The sequence below is a fragment of the Meleagris gallopavo genome, chromosome 3, assembly GCF_905368555.1.
Source record: "Meleagris gallopavo chromosome 3, MGAL_WU_HG_1.1, whole genome shotgun sequence".
NCBI lineage: Eukaryota > Metazoa > Chordata > Aves > Galliformes > Phasianidae > Meleagris > Meleagris gallopavo.
The window spans coordinates 17,294,801-17,310,807 of record NC_139406.1 but is presented as its reverse complement, the minus strand read 5'-3'; the positions used below and the strand labels follow the sequence as shown (position 1 = coordinate 17,310,807).

The following is a 16,007-nucleotide window of genomic DNA, read 5'->3' as shown; positions in this document are numbered from 1 at the left end:
AAATGTGATGAAATATTGGTGGGAAGATTCAACCTCTACTGCCATACCACTAACATCTGCCTCTGATGTCATGGGCCAACATAGTAAAATAGCAGGTATTACTTTCAGAGCAGCCCTTGTATGACTTGAAACCTCTCTGCTTTTGTTTCAGTGGTTTTCAAAAACTGGAAATTTCTGTGAGTTCTGCATTACAGAAAGTCATCTCACCCTGCACACACACACCTAATGAAATGAAGAAGGTTCAAAGGAAAAATACAAGATTACAGCTTGCACATCCCATCCATTGACTCTGTTTTAAAAACTTTGTGACCAGGTGTGGAGAGCCACCTTTGTAATATACATGTGAGATATTCATTTAAATGCAATGAAAAACCCATGAAATTGCTTCCATTTTACAGATGGCATGCTAATAACACATTCAGATTCAAGCAGAAAAATAGTTCCTCTAAAAAAATCTAATCGATTTGGAAGTCCTAAGCTTGGCTCCTACTAATAGAAGTCTTTTAATTATTCTTTTTTTTTCACACTGTATTGTGATCACTGTGAAACTAAATTGCTTAGAACTATGGGAACTATATCAAAAAATCAAAATCACTGGTGCTGTGTGGATCTGTCATCACTGTTATTTTCCATAGCAGTTGATAATCCTAGCTAGATAGAAGGGATTTTAACTGGAAAGGAAACTGAAGAAATTTCACAGCAAGGAATATCTGACTTCAAGCAAATGGAAGCAGGGTAGTTAATCATTCACAGACTACAGATCAAAACCTACTGTGTAAGACTTTCTGGAGGCTGTATTGTAGGTAAGCAGTTTTCTCACTTTTTACAGCTATAACAGACAACATGTAAAATAAATGATAGTGTGAGCACTTTAAGCACTGACCTGTTTGGTGAAGAAGAGGCAGAAAGACCATCATTATTTTCACTACTAGCTATATTTTGAGCACAACTTGTTTGAATAAATCCATTCTGTCAGAGCTCCCCAGATTCTGGAAACCACAAACTCGAAACCACAGGCAACAGAACCACCTTGTTTGCAATGCTTGAGAGGGCAGAGCTAATAAAAAGGGATAAGAGTGCTCTTGAACTATCAAACACCTGCAAAATTATACCACTTATGCTACATCTATGCTGTTGTATTAGTTTATGCATGAACTTAAACTCTCTGTCCATACAGCTTCTGAACTGAATTTGAAATTGTCCAAATAGGCTCTAGCAAGGAGAGAGGTTGTGAACATATGCTTAGAAATTTTTTTTTTGCAAAATCTGACGTATCATCGGGCACTGACAGAGGTAGTAAAGATGTAGGCTTAGAGACCTGATAATGTTATAAATCAGATTGTTTGTGAAGCATTGTTGGCTTTGTCTTTGAATCAGCTCAGTGGAGTCTCTCAGAATCTATAGTTTGCATGTTGGTGCTGAGGATGGCAGATAATTTTCTACTTTTTCTTCTTTCCCCAGCCAAATGAAAATAAATCCTTTTTGAACTTAAGCTCATGGACCTTACTATTTTGTACACCTCCCAGTAACTTTTTTCTCAGCATGTGAGTGTAAATGTTATAAATATCTTGTGCAGTGAAAAACAAACGGAGTTGGAAATTAGATTTGTTATCTAATCAAACAGGGATCAAAATAATTGTTGATATTGCATATGAAAAAAGGCAATAACTATGAAATGTACATTTTCTCCTCAGAGATCTTTTTAAAAAAAATAAGATTGACATTGTGGATGTCAGCTGTTTTTGCCTTCACAGATGCCAGACAGCATTAGTAATAAGAACCAGATGTAAGTTCTTTGGCTAATTGCATTAGACCTCTTCCATCCTACATGCAGACATGAAGATTCTTTTAATGAAATTAGACCTGAATATATCCAACAATCCAAAGTCAGTATTATAGCTAGGAAATAATTTATTGTAGGTGACAGAGAACAGCTATAAAATACAAGTTATGTCTAGTGAGATGGAAAAATGAATTATTAGCCACTAACAGCCACCAGTACTACTGATCTCAGAAGAATAATGACAATGGCAGACATAGCATCAGTGGGTAAGGGAGGATTGCATGGACCCTTTATAACATCATGGAAAATCTGAAGCTGTTTTTGCCCATCTTAACTTTGAGTTATGAGAATCACATACTGCTACTACTGGTCTGGACATTTCTACACATGTAAATAGTTCCATATCAGGAAAACAAGTAGTTCCTCAGAAAATGGTGTTTCATGCAGGCAAGACAAATATTGAGTTATTCAGTATTTATGTTAACTTTCACTTCACCAACTTCTAAGCATTTCCATGCAATTTTCCTTATTTGATGTTTAACTTAAATAAATTCCATAGAATCATAGAATGGCTTGGGTTGGGTAGGAAGGGACCATAAAAATAATCTAATTCCTATCCCTTGCCATGGGCAGGGACACTTCACTGGAACAAGTTGCCCAAAGCCTCACCAAGCCTGGCACTGAATACTTCCAAGGATGGAGCATCAACAAGTGCTCTGGGAAACCTAGCCCAGTGTTTCACTGCTCCTGTAGTAAATAATTACTTTCAAGTATCTAGCCTAAGTCTACTCTCTTTTAGTTTAAAGCCATTACCCCTTGTCCTATCACTACAGTTCCTGATAAAGTGTCCCTCTCCAGCTTTCCTGGAACTTCCCTGTCCCTGGCGCAGGACTTTGGAACTTGTTGAACTTCATGAAATTAATAGGCCCACCTCTCAAGTCTGCAAAGATCCCTCCGGATGACATTTCCTTCTTCCTGGGTGCTGACTACACCACACAGCATGGTGTTGTCTGCTCTTGATGGGTAGTGATTTAGCAACTTCGTTCCATCAGATGCATCTTATCAGGTTCCTGGATGATCTCAAACCTGATTTTCTCCTACAGTGAACAGTTCTTCATTCTTTCAGTTTGCCTTCCACAACTTGCTAGGGCTCTTGCTGGTGAAATCTGAGTCAAAAAAGTTATTACCTCAACCTTCTCTATATTCCAAGGAACCAGGTCTCCTGTTTCCTTCCTGTGAGGGTCCACATTTACATACACAGAAGAAAAGCTACAGTTGCTCATGACTGTGGAAAGTGTAGCGCTGAGTGGTTTTTGTTCTCCTCAAGAGATGAACAGTAAAATGTAATTGCACCAAGCTGTCCACCTAAAATGTCTCTTCCACAAATACATGTCAGCAGAATAAAACATCTGCTACTCCCTCAGCCATCACCATTTGCAGTATGGTGATTTAGTTTTAATGGCTGAGGAAGGTAGGCTTGCGTTGCAATCGCCATCATTGTAACTTCAGCTGCTGAGACACTCACTTCTGCTGAGTCTGTTTTGGGGCTGGTAAACTTCAGTTTGGCAGAATAAGGAGCACAGTTGCTGGGAAGGGAAGCAGAAGCTGTAATATGTGACTCAGTGACTACAATTCAGCAAACCTTGTGTTTTGCCTATAATTAGAGAATATTTCTGTACCAAGGGGAAAGAAAGAAACTAGGAGCTCAGAACCCTTACTCAGCATCCCTGATGTAAGGAACACAGTGTTCTGCATTCACTGTATGCCTTGTGCCTTCAGTATACAAGTTACAAGTTGAAATGCTCTGGACTAGTGTCCTTCAGAATGTAGTCTACTTCTACTGCATTGTTGGTCCATATTTTGAGTGAGAATGTAGAAATTCTGCACCAATCCCTTCTAAAGTGTATTATTGAGAAGTGAAGAAGAAGCATGAGGAATGTTTTCTGTAATGCCTTATTGTTCCAGATGGAAACATCTACACTATAGACCTCACTCATAAGAGAGAAGCAGGAATGTGTTTATTGATATAATATAGACATAATGTAGTGATTTAGCATGAACTTAACAAGATTCAAGACAACTGGATACACTTGATTATTTACTGCAGGGTAGAGGGTAGAGTTACACCCACATAAAGAAGACTCCTGTTTAGCCATGAGATTCAGAGTGGATCCTCTTGCTTCTAAACATGAACCACAGAGGTAAGGAGCCTTGATGCAGCTGAATCCTCTGCTAGTCCCAGACCCTTTCAACAGTTTATGTCTAAGGGATGTGCACAATTAGTCCAAGATATAATCTTAGCTAACAAAGCTTAAAATAAACTATTAATCACTTACCAAGGATCTGTATTGGCAAGGCATCTTGATGTCAAGCAGTAAGGGATCTCTGAACAGGCATAACCTTGAGAGGTGTCCTTATTCAGTGGGAGATTCTGTCATGCAGCTCACTGCCATGAAGTGGAACTCAAGGGGCTCTTGGGCTATACACTATTTATGGGGTAAGATGATTTACTCATTGTCATACTTTGTTTTTAGGTGCATGTTCAATTGGTCCTCAGCTATTGAACTGGATGTGTGCTATCAGTTCTTTCAGCTCCCCAGTATGAAACAGATTTGTGACTGTTAATCACAAATTGTTGTGATCAACAACACTGCATCTAGTTGAAAGCCTATAGCTGGTGATGTCCCCCAGGGACTTATACTGGGCCCAGTCTTGTTTGATTTACTCATCAGTGCTGCCTGTCAAACAAGCTGGAGTGTTGAGCAAAGAAGAATATCATGAAGTTTAACAAGGGCATATGCAGTGTCCAGCATTTGGACAGGAATAAACCCACCACCTGTACAAGCTGGGGCTGAGCTATTGGGAAGGTGTACAGAGAAGGACCTTTGAGTCCTGGTAGACAGGAGCATGTCCTGGCCAAGAAGGCCAATGGTACTTGTCAACAGAATGAGAGGCAATGGGCTCAAAATGAAGTACAGGATATTCCACCTGCACATGAGAAAAAAACTTATTTACTGGGAGAGTGACTGAACGCTGAAACAGGTTGCCCAGAGAGGTGGTGTAGTTTCTCTCTGGAGATATTCAAAACCCATTTTGATGTGGTCCTGGTCAATATCCCAAGTGGTCCCTTCCAATCTCAACCATTCTGTGATTCTGTGAAGCTTCTCTTCATTCCCACTCCATTTCTCCTTTCTCTCTTTCTCTGGGAACACAGCTCAGTTCCCTGACTACCAACACCTCTGATGGAGATGCAGATCCCCCAGCTCAGTGCACTTCCTTCCTCCTGTGCATGCTGCCAAGGCAGCACCCACGATGCCCATGCATGCCTGGAGGTTTGGGTACCCATATATGGCATTCTGCATTTGCTGCCTGAGCTAGGTGGACTGCTCCAAGTGCCTCACAAGATTGCAGTGCTTGTGGAGTATCTGTTGGTAGTATCCAACAGGGGTCGACTGCTGCTGCTTCTGTTTCAGGATCTTTTCTGCATGCTACAATTTTTGAGTTGCCTGTAGATAACTTTTCAAACTGATTCCATCTGTGTTTCAGGTTTCTTTGTAATTCTGCATTACTGTCTAGTCTTGCTGATGGCTGTATTCTTTTCACATAGTCAGATTTAGGTGAATGCATGCTCAGATGGCTTTTTTTTCTATTCACCTATACTATTTACACTCCTATTGTAACAAATGTATTTATTCAGGTAATTTGCCAGGGGTGGATCAGGTCAGCACTTCTGCATGTATGTCTGAATTTAAGACTTACAGAACCTCACTACGTTTCAGTGGATTAAAACCCAACTCTAAATATGGAAGTTAATTTATTTATTTTGATTTATTTTTTTTCTAAAAGTGGAGCAACACTAAGACAAGCATCCTTAATATCTAGTTAGGATATTTGAAGTTACTTTCAGAAGCAAAGTTATTAGGAAGGATCAAAATAATTCAGGGTTTGCAAGACATTAAGGAACCAAATAGAATATCACATTTTTAAATAAAGAGACAAAACATGAGCAAGATTATTTTAAACTCTTAATACATCTTAAATGGTTATATATATGTCTGACCACATGGTTCATTCATACTGTAGGAGGATAACCCTAAACAGAGCCTGAGGTGAATCACAGTGCTTTTTGTTGAAGCTAAATATGAGATGCATAGCCCATATCAGTACTAGTCCCTGCTGAAGGAGATTTGATTTATTTAGCTTTCAGATCTTTCTCTTTTCAGTCTCAGAACATGTGTCACAATCACCAGGTAATTAGGCCAGTCTTATCAAAAAAAGAGGAGGATAGAGAAAAACTAAAAATGACAATGAAGCATGTAAAGACATTTGTGCAGCTACCATTACCAAATCAGTAAGAAAAGAAGAAAAAGGAAGAGCAATAATCAGTCTTTTTATCATTTGTCAGTACCTAGAGAATCATCAGGTGCAGTCTGCTCGTTATGATTGAAAGCGTGAATGCTAAGGAGTAAACTTTTCTCATACTCTTAGATATTGGAAGGTCATATTGTCCTGTAGGTTATGCAGGACTAAAATGCTTTGTATCTGTAGTTTAATCATGGAATTTGATCTTAGAGTGATAAATGATCTCAGTGTATCAATATGAATGATAAATCTATGGCTAAAATGCAGTACAACCGCAAAATCTATAATCTTTGGAAAAAAAAAAAAAAATCTGGAAAGAATAGTGCCTTTCTGGCTGCATCATTTAGTACTGTGATAAATCTCCTCTTTTCTTCCTCCAAGAGCTCCTTGCACAGTCTCTCATCTTCAGAGCAGGATTGGTAAGGAAGAACTATGCTTTACTGTTTTCCTGTCTTGAATAGTTTACAGTATGGGGACATTACAGCCTAAGATGAATGACCTTTTCTTGGCTCTCCTTGTAGGCATTTGATTTGACCTTTTGGGGAGTTAAGTTTCAGTGGATATGCACAGCTGGAAGATCTGAAGCCCTCTTCTAACAGAATTTCCCAGAGGAAAAAGGGCTTGTGCTTTTTTGGACCTAAACTATACAAGTCATATGCTCACTTCAGTAAAGTACCAACTTCATGTGTGATTAAATAGTCATTATCTAATCAAGTATTTCACTTGTCAGGCTAGATGTGTCTCTGGGCAGCTTTGTCTAATGATTGGTGACCTGGCTCATAGCAGGGCGATTGAAACTAGATGATCTTTGAGGTCCTTTTTAACCCAGGCAATTCTATGATTCTATGATTCATTGTTTTATTAATGTAAATTAAAAGCCATTTTTTCCTAAGAAAATTTTCCTGAGTAGCTATGAATCAGACATAAAGTGCGTATTTTCTAAGGTACTGGATAGCCTTTGATCCAGATGAGAATGTTCGGCGGCTATGAAAATTAGGCTAGAAGTTGCAGACTTTGAAGATTATTTAGGTACTTCATTGTTTAATGGTGATGTCAGTACATAGATAGTTTGCAGCACAAGGGTCAATATTGTTAAATTTTAACATTCAAAGATGATATTTTATTATTCTCATATTATAAGCAAAAACAGGTCTAAAATGGATAAATTCATACACAAATATAAGCATTATTTTGACTGAGATTACAAGTCTATTAGTATGAAGAATTTGCCGTTGACCCGTTTCTTTCTGTTATCCTCATTTGAAAAACAGAGGTAAAGTAATATTGAATATTAAATAAAGTCTTATTAAATGAAGTCCTAAAGTCCAGAAAATGTTCTAGAACTCCTCAAGACACTTTTGAATTGGCTGAGATTGTTGTTGCTTTGTATTTTTAAAGAAATTATTCTCGTCAAAAAGACACACTGAGCAACTATTTTCCTTCTTTATGAAAATGTTATAAGGCTGATGGGGACTCCCTATTTGTAAGATGAAAGCAAGGTTTCACAAGCTCCCAGTCTGAGGATTGTAGTATCATGTAACTAAACTCAGTTACCTCCTGCAGTTGTATGCAGAATGTTTGCATGATTTATCTAAAAAAGAAAGAAGAACATCTGTAGGTATCAGTTCAGGATGCTGTTTTCATTATTTCTCAGAGGAACAGGAGCACCTGCCCACAGCTGTGTGGCTATAATTCCTCTGTAGCAGTAGGAGTTAAGGCTATCACCTCCTGCAGGCCTGCATCTGAGCCATTTTTTCCAGTTCTTTGAGCAAACTGATGCCAAGAGATACTTAACCAGTACAAGTGTCTCTGTGAAGAGTAGCACTGCCTTTTTCAGTCAGGATCTGAGGTGCAAAGACATAGTGAAATCCAAGCTAGAACACATTGCAATGAGATGGGGTTCTGTTGTTGTCTTCCCGGGCTCCATCATCCTCACTGTATCAAGATTTATATAAACTACCATTGCCTTAAAGATTTTGTGTAATTGGCATTGGCATTGGTTTAACTAAGGCAAGTGTAGAGTCTTGCATCTAGGGAGGAATAATTGCATGCACCGGTACAGGCTGAGGGATGACCTGCTGGAGAGGAGCTCTGCAGAGAGGGACCTGGGCGTCCTGGTGGATGACAGGTTGGCCATGAGCCAGCAGTGTGCCCTCGTGGCCAAAAAGGCCAATGGCATTCTGGGGTGCATTAAGAAGAGCGTGTCCAGCAGGTCGAGGGAGGTGACCCTCCCCCTCTACTCTGCCCTGGTAAGGCCTCATCTGGAGTACTGTGTCCAGTTCTGGGCTCCCCAGTACAAAAAAGACAGGGATCTCTTGGAAAGAGTCCAGCGGAGGGCCACAAAGATGGTGAAGGGCCTGGAGCATCTCCCCTGTGAAGAAAGGCTAAGTGAACTGGGTCTGTTTAGCCTTGAGAAAAGACGACTGAGAGGGGACCTGATCCAGGTCTATAAATATCTAAGGTGGGGGGACAGAGTGATGAGGCCAGACTCTTTTCAGCAGTGTGTGGAGACAGGACAGGGAAAACGGCCAGAAACTGCAGCATAGGAAGTTCTGCACAAATGTGCGCAAGAACTTCTTTATGGTGAGGTGACGGAGCACTGGAACAGGCTGCCCAGGGCGGTTGTGGTATTCTTCTCTGGAGACATTCAAGTCTCGCCTGGACACCTACTTGTGTGACCTGGTGTAGGGAACCTGCTTTGTCAGGAGGGTTGGACTCGATGATCTCTGGAGGTCTCTTCCAACCCCTACGATTCTGTGATTCTGTGATATAGAAATCTCTCCCTTGAGTAGTTTTCTTTTATACTGTAGAATAAAGGTGATTAGTAGCATGGTCACGGATAAATGACAACTGTGTGTATTATACTATATAATAAATAGTATAATATATATAATATTATACTATATATATAATAAATAGTAGCTGCAATCTTTAAGACAGAAAAAAAGACAATTATTGCTTAGCCAACAGAGTTGGCATTCATTATGTAGAGCACTCCAGAACTACTGAATTCTGTGGCTAGTAAAGTACAAAAGGTAAATTACTTTTTAGAAAATTCCCTTATTTAAATGCATATCACTTTCATGTCAAATACTTTCATATAAGCTGTCAGCTCTTGGTGAGGGAGAACTTATGCAAGAGATAAATAGATAGCTGAATAAATGTTATGTAAATGACAACAAAGAATTGTATTTTTATTGTGTTGGGTTTGTGTGTGTGTATGTGTAGGAGTAGTGGAGGAATAGTTCTCTTTTGCATAGATAACATAAAATTTATCTTGGCATCAGTCTCCTGATCTTGAATTGCTCATAGTCAGCTAGTCCTATGATATATGGAACATATCCTGAGAGAAGAGTGTAATGCTTACTGGCGGTACACAGGTTTTTTGAATACCAGTTTCTATGCACTGCTGTAAATCTAATTAAGCATCAAATCTTGAAGAAATTACTTCACATCTTTGGTTCATTTCTCCTCCCACCATTTTTTATTTTCTCTTCTTGGATTATAAGAGCTTTTCTAAAGCATTTATTTATTTAGCTATGGTATGAAAAGTGTCTGCAATAAGAACAAAGTACTCAGTACCAGTTTTGTGGTCTTTAAATTTTGTTGTAAAGCTTTTCATGGTGAATATTCAGCTGCAATGTTTATGGATAGATTAAAATTTTCTGTGAATGTTAGGATTTACTAATCTTTGAACACTTATGGAAATTCAGGCAAAAAGACTATTTTCTTTATAAATTTTGCCTTGCTTAGTAAGCAGTAACTTTGTGGCATTACAGGTGTATCAACCTAAACTTTTGAGGAATACTGTTTGTTACTAAAGAGAGAAAAAGCTATCTTTATGTCATCATGACGTTACCTCCCTCCCTCACCCTTGGGAAGGTCAGAAAGTATCTTCTGCTTTAGCTCTTTTGGAAGCCTGTGATGTAGTCCGTTGTGACTCTGCTTTCTTTTTTTCCACATTTGACTGCCCAGTCCCTTAGTATTCTGTGTAAAGAAAAAATATGTTGTTGCATTATTTCATCTAGTATGTTGAAGTTGTTAAGACAGTAGGCAGACTTCTATTCTACAATGAATACATTGGAATTCTAGCCATGCCAATTCTGGGAAATAGGTGTATGGCTTCAAAAGTCAACATGACATACCTGAGGTAAATTTCAAATTCCACTATGCAAGGCAGTAATCAGGAAAAGCAGGGGAAAAGCGTGTGTCTCAGATGTAAGTGGATAAGGAGGGAAAATGAGTGCAAATGGCTTTGTAGTTTAGAAAAGTCTTCTTCTGAATGGAAATTTGAATTGAAGTGTAGTCTAAGTAGGATGCAGATTTGGGTTTCTTCATTGCTTACTAATACTTACCTCATTATTTTTTGCACAACCGTCCAAGCACTCTGGGCATGTATAACAACTCAAATTAGGTTTCTTAAGTATAACTTTTCAGAAAACTTTAGTTTCTAGCATTTAAGGCAGGTAAATTAGGGAAATTATTCTTTTAGCATTAATTAATTATAGCTCAGATTAAATAGGAGGACTGCAGCCATGGTAATGCCGCCTGTTTTAATATATTGTTGACTTCTGATATCAGAGGTGAATGTTGGTGGTATGGCAGTAGAGACTGAATCTTCCTACCGATATTCCACTACATTTTGTTGCTGTGTGACAGATGGCAGCAGAGGGGCAATTTCACAAAATGATGTCTGACATGGAAGTGCTTATGTAGCAAAGGGATAGAATTGAATTCCTCCTTGTGGAAAAAAATGGCACCTGCTGAAATTCACAAATGGCTTGCTGAATGTTCATGGAGACAAAATGTGGATCTGAGAACAATGAAGTGGAGGGTGGTGTGTTTCATCAATGGCAGTAGTGACAGTGGGTCACCTCCGCCGATACAGATGTTTATGAATGCAGCATGCAGCCTCTTGTTCATTGCTGGTGAAAATGCATAGTAAATGTTGATGAATATATTGAAAAATAGCATTTTGTAGCTGAGAGTTTTCTGTATCAGATAATGTTATTGTGTTCTTTGCATCTGTTGTAGTTTCCATGAAAATAAATAGGAGGCATTAATTTCAGAGCAACCTACATATAGACATCTCAGTACCTTTTTTGAATCTGAGACACTCAGACTAAGGGAACATAATGTCTCATCTCATAGTCTTCGCTCAAGTAAAATCTCACCAAATCTACTTCCTTAAATAAGAACTTACTAATCAACATCAGTAGCAAGAGAGAACCAATAGAATTATCATAGCTGTAGCTTCCCCCTTATGCAAATGGATTTCCTAGAGCCACGATTGCAAAGAGGTCTTTGTAGATAACTTTACATTCAGAAGCAAAGCATGGGAGCCATTCACAGTCCGTAAAATTGAGCATGCATGAAATGTGCAAAATGGAGGACAAAGCAAAGAACTGTGCTAGAGGCATGAAAAAGACTTCAAAATCAAAACTTTTTATGTACCATATGGTTTATGGTTTATTTTATTTTTTCAATTTTCAGAGACATAATCTTTTTTTTTCTTTCTTTCTTCTTTAACGCGGAAATCAAAGTTTTATGCAAAAACTCTGAACATTATCAAGGTACCTCCCTTGTGCCAGTGTTGTAAAGCATTTGTTTTGCAATTCTTAAAACATGTTGTCAACAAATACTGGACAACTTTTGGCTCACTGATCACACATTAGCAGTCTTCTCTCAGATTGTGCTACTGAGAATAGAAAATATTGCTAGTTTTGATGCATTTGTAAGCAGAAGATTTAATAAGTTGGTAATCTGGAACATCATTTTCAGTATCTATTTTATTGTAGACTTAGCTGGTTTTGTTTGTTTGAATAAAGCAGATTCTTGCTTAAAGATCTTCTGCAGAAAATCCATCTTCCATCTTTCCTGTATTTCAAATGTATTGATGCATTTCATGCCTCTTTTTGTCCTATATCTTGTCCTATATCCTTACAGAATCATTGGATAGTTCTAAAATAAGTATACAATAAATTCATTCTATTATTTTTAATACAGCTTTTCAGGGGTACACTGTAATATCCTATGGATAAAATAAATCAAGTCTCATATTCCATAGGTCAGTTCTATTCTATTTCTATTCAGTTCTATTCTAATTCCATTTTAGAAATTAAATAATTTTACATGTGGTCACATTCTCCTTAGAAATACAATTGACTGGGACATGTTACTACTCTCAAGACAATGTGGAGGTAACTGTGTGCTAAGAACATTGTTAAAGAAGAACAGTTCAAAGTATTTTTAAAGAACCATGAATTTTAATCTATATAATCCATATAAGTGAAGAGAAATTATAAAACTGATAAATTCATGCAGTCCTTCCAGGGATAAAAAGAAACTATGTAGATGGTGATACATCTTCTGATAATGCTGGCAAGCTCATTAGTGTACAGTGATATCCATTATATAGAACATCATAAAGATGAAAGCTATTAAATGAGAAAATGTTCTTGAGTTCTCTTGCTGTAAAGGGACTATGATTTATTACTCATATTGATATAAGTAAAATGAAGGGGAAGTTGTACTCATGATGCATAGAGGGGAAGTTCTAAGCCTTGCATAAGCATCAGCCAGCACTCTGCTAGTTGCTTCAATGATAGAGTGACCGTACCATCCAGAGAGTAGTTTCAGCCTTAGCATGTTTGCTGACTCTGGCAGTCTTGCACTGAGCACGATAAAAATGCAACAAATGAACAAAGGAACATGCTAGTAAATGGGACTGCACAGATGACATTAACGATCACATGGCAATGTGGTATGGTATGCAAAGGTTCACACTTTAAGGAAATTGCCAGTGCCCTACAAGAACTGTAAATTCAAAAATTTGTGACATTAGATTAGTCTGACACTGTTTCCTCTAATCAAGAAATCAAGTTTTTGTCTTTATTTATTTCCTTAATATCTTGTCTCTACTCTGGAATGAGGTGTAGTGATTAAATATCACCAGGTTGCTATTGTCTTTCTTTTAATTTGCTTTTGCCATCAGAATCAGACATATTTTCTGTAGAATGACCTTGCTATTCCTCTCTGAGTGCCTGTAGGAAGCATCTGGTACTGAGATTCTCATCTTCTGCTGTGATATACCATATCCTCTTTTCTATCATGTCAGATACTTGCAAAATGTGCTTTTTATTTCCTGTCTGAGTATTTTCCAAATGATCACTATCTCAAGAAATGGAGCAGTAATCTACAGCAACTATGCAATACTTGTCACTCAATACGATGTTACCTTTTCTCAGTATCAGGTTTAGAATTTCTGAGGGCTGTAAAGCCTTATTCTTTATCCAGTCTGTTTCCATTTCACACACCTTATTATAGTCTATATATATATAGCAATTGAGCTGTCAAACCTCACCAGTAGTAGTAGCATTCTTTGTGTTTAAGTTTCAGCTGACCTTCTTTCCCCAGGTATATAGACTTTATTCAGCTTGTGATGCTACCTTTAAAATCTTCTGGGATTGTTGCTTAAAATTCATTTAATCAAAATTCTGTCTTGCACATGCCCATATCTTCCCATCACACTTTATTAGGAAAATGATTTTCTGTGTCACTTCCTCCTTTTGATATGATAAATAATAAATACAAAATTACTTTTTTTTTTTTTTCTTCTTCTTCTCATTTCTAAGTACTGTGGAGTTGTCTGGAGACTTTAATGCAAAGATGCAAAGACTGTTACACATGTTGTCAGTAGTCACTTGTGTGCCATTTAGGAAGTTATGTCTTGCTTGATGTATGTGGCATCTTTTTTGACTGTTCTATTGTCTTCTTCTCACGTCGCTGTATCATGAGTCATACAGAAGTGTATAGTCATCAGCAACACTTTTGTTAAAGTGCCATTAGAGGTTTTATAATGGCTCATTATCAGACTGCTTATCCATCCCCTTTAATTGTGGAATCATTCAATTCCAAAAAAAAAACCTACAGTCAAAAGCTCCTTTAATGGCTGAGTGTTTTCTCCTCTTTAGCTGTCAAGGGTCTCAGCAGCACGGGCTTCTAGCTGTGCTTCAATACTCTACTGAAGCGTACTCACATTCTTATTAAAGTAGCTTTTCTCTGTATGGCCATAGTTAACAGTTCTCTTCACTCTGTCAAATGCCTTCTTGTGGGTCTTTTGAACATTTTCCATGCTGTTTCAGTGTGCACACATTCTCTCAAAGACTCACAGACCACAACAGCAAAGGAACAAACGGGAAGGGGAGCTCACTACCCTTAGAAATCTTTGAGCACCCTCTACATTCTTTGCCCTGGCCTTGTTGTTAGAGGGCACAGTATTCACCAATTCATCCATACATGTGACAGAAATGCTAACAGACATGTGCAGACTGTGCATGCATGTGCATCCAGACTGATCTGAACCCACATCCTTCTGTCCTCCTCATCCAGATCCATGCTGGTAGATGTGGTTTTCAAGAGGCCAGCCTCTGTTATTCCCAAACTCTCCAAAGTTGTGCTGCTGCTATGTAATTCTTCTATTCTGTTCCCACACTCAACTTGCTATAAATGTTGCTTGAATGTAGAAAATTGAAATAAGAGTGATTTGCAATTCAAGATTTTTTAGAATTTGAGTAGGCATAAAAATGTACAAAGTTACAGGATTCTTATGTATAAAATTACCTTTATTTACAAACAGAAATTTTCTCTATAAAGAGTAAAGGAAACTTTTTCTTCTCTTAAGATATTTACAAAATCAATACCTGCAATATTATTTCAAACTCTGTCTTAATTATTTCTTCACAGTTGATTCTTTTGTTTTGTAACAGTAATCTTTTCTGCAATCATGAATGTAGTCATTTTCCTACAATAAGTTTTAGTTTGTTTCCTTGTTTCATTTTAAAGTTCTTAAGGATGTAATATGGACACAACTCTGTGTGATAAATCATTTATGAAAGTAACAGGTCCAAGTGAAGCCATGGCTAGTGAGCATGATGCAATAAGGCCATAGAACAAACCAGGTGTTACTGAGGGCTCACCCTCTGTGTGTGTTTCATGGCTTTTATTTTATTCTAGCTCTGGTCTGATACCTGGGGCTAATGCCCAGCAATAGGTGGATTGCATTAGGGTTTTCCTGGACCATATTGTGCTGTTTGATTTTGTGTAGAAGGATGAAAGAATGATACATTCAGCAGTTTATGTGGTCTGAGACTTCTCTGGAAAAATGTAGGTGTGATCAATGAATTCATTTAAAAAACACACTTCAAATCCTAATTGAAATGCTAATGTACATGCATCCAAAAAAAAAAAAAAAAAAAAAAAAAAACAACCCCACATTCTGGAATTACTGTAATGAGACTGAAAATCCAAACTAGAGTTTGTTACCTGTGTAGCTGCTATTGTCAGTGTGGGATCACAGGAAGAGCCAAATGAAAGGGAGGCAGTCCCCAAGGTGAATTTTATGCAGTACTGCTCTAGGGTGCGGAAGACAGTGGCAAAGGAAAGAAGATTATCACTGGTTAATCATTTTTAACATGCTTGTCCAGGTAAGAAAGTAACACAAAAGACAAGCTATTATACTTGGAATTAATAAGAAAATATTTCTTCTACCAATAAACCAAGTTAATACAGATAGTTTGCTGAAACTCATTATACCTAGATTACACTACATATTTTTGCAAGCTCATTACCAACTGTTATGAACAGTACTGTACCTCTCATGTGATTCAAATCAAAGTATTAACATTTTCCTAACTATATGGTACTATCTTTACTAGTGTCAGTAAAAAAACAAAGGGAGTGAGTTGAATTTGTATTATAACTCCTTTTCAAGTAAACGTGTTAGATGGCTCACTTGAATCAAGACTCTTAGTAATGACATAAGAGCATAGATAGTTGACATTAAGAGGAGAGAAATAATAAT

General features: G+C 37.8%; 1 protein-coding gene across 27 annotated transcripts in view; it reads left to right on the top strand.

Moving 5' to 3' along the window:
- Positions 1-16,007, top strand: part of LOC116216434 (uncharacterized) — a 393,379-nt gene that overhangs the window by 319,270 nt on the left and 58,102 nt on the right. Inside the window, exon 12 of one of the 27 annotated variants that reach the window (XM_085220366.1) lies at positions 152-15,416. The exons of the other annotated variants lie outside the window; for them this stretch is intronic. The gene's annotated coding sequence lies outside the window, so the exon portion shown is untranslated. Of the gene's footprint in view, positions 1-151; positions 15,417-16,007 lie in introns of those variants that run through there. 27 annotated transcript variants of the gene reach the window in all.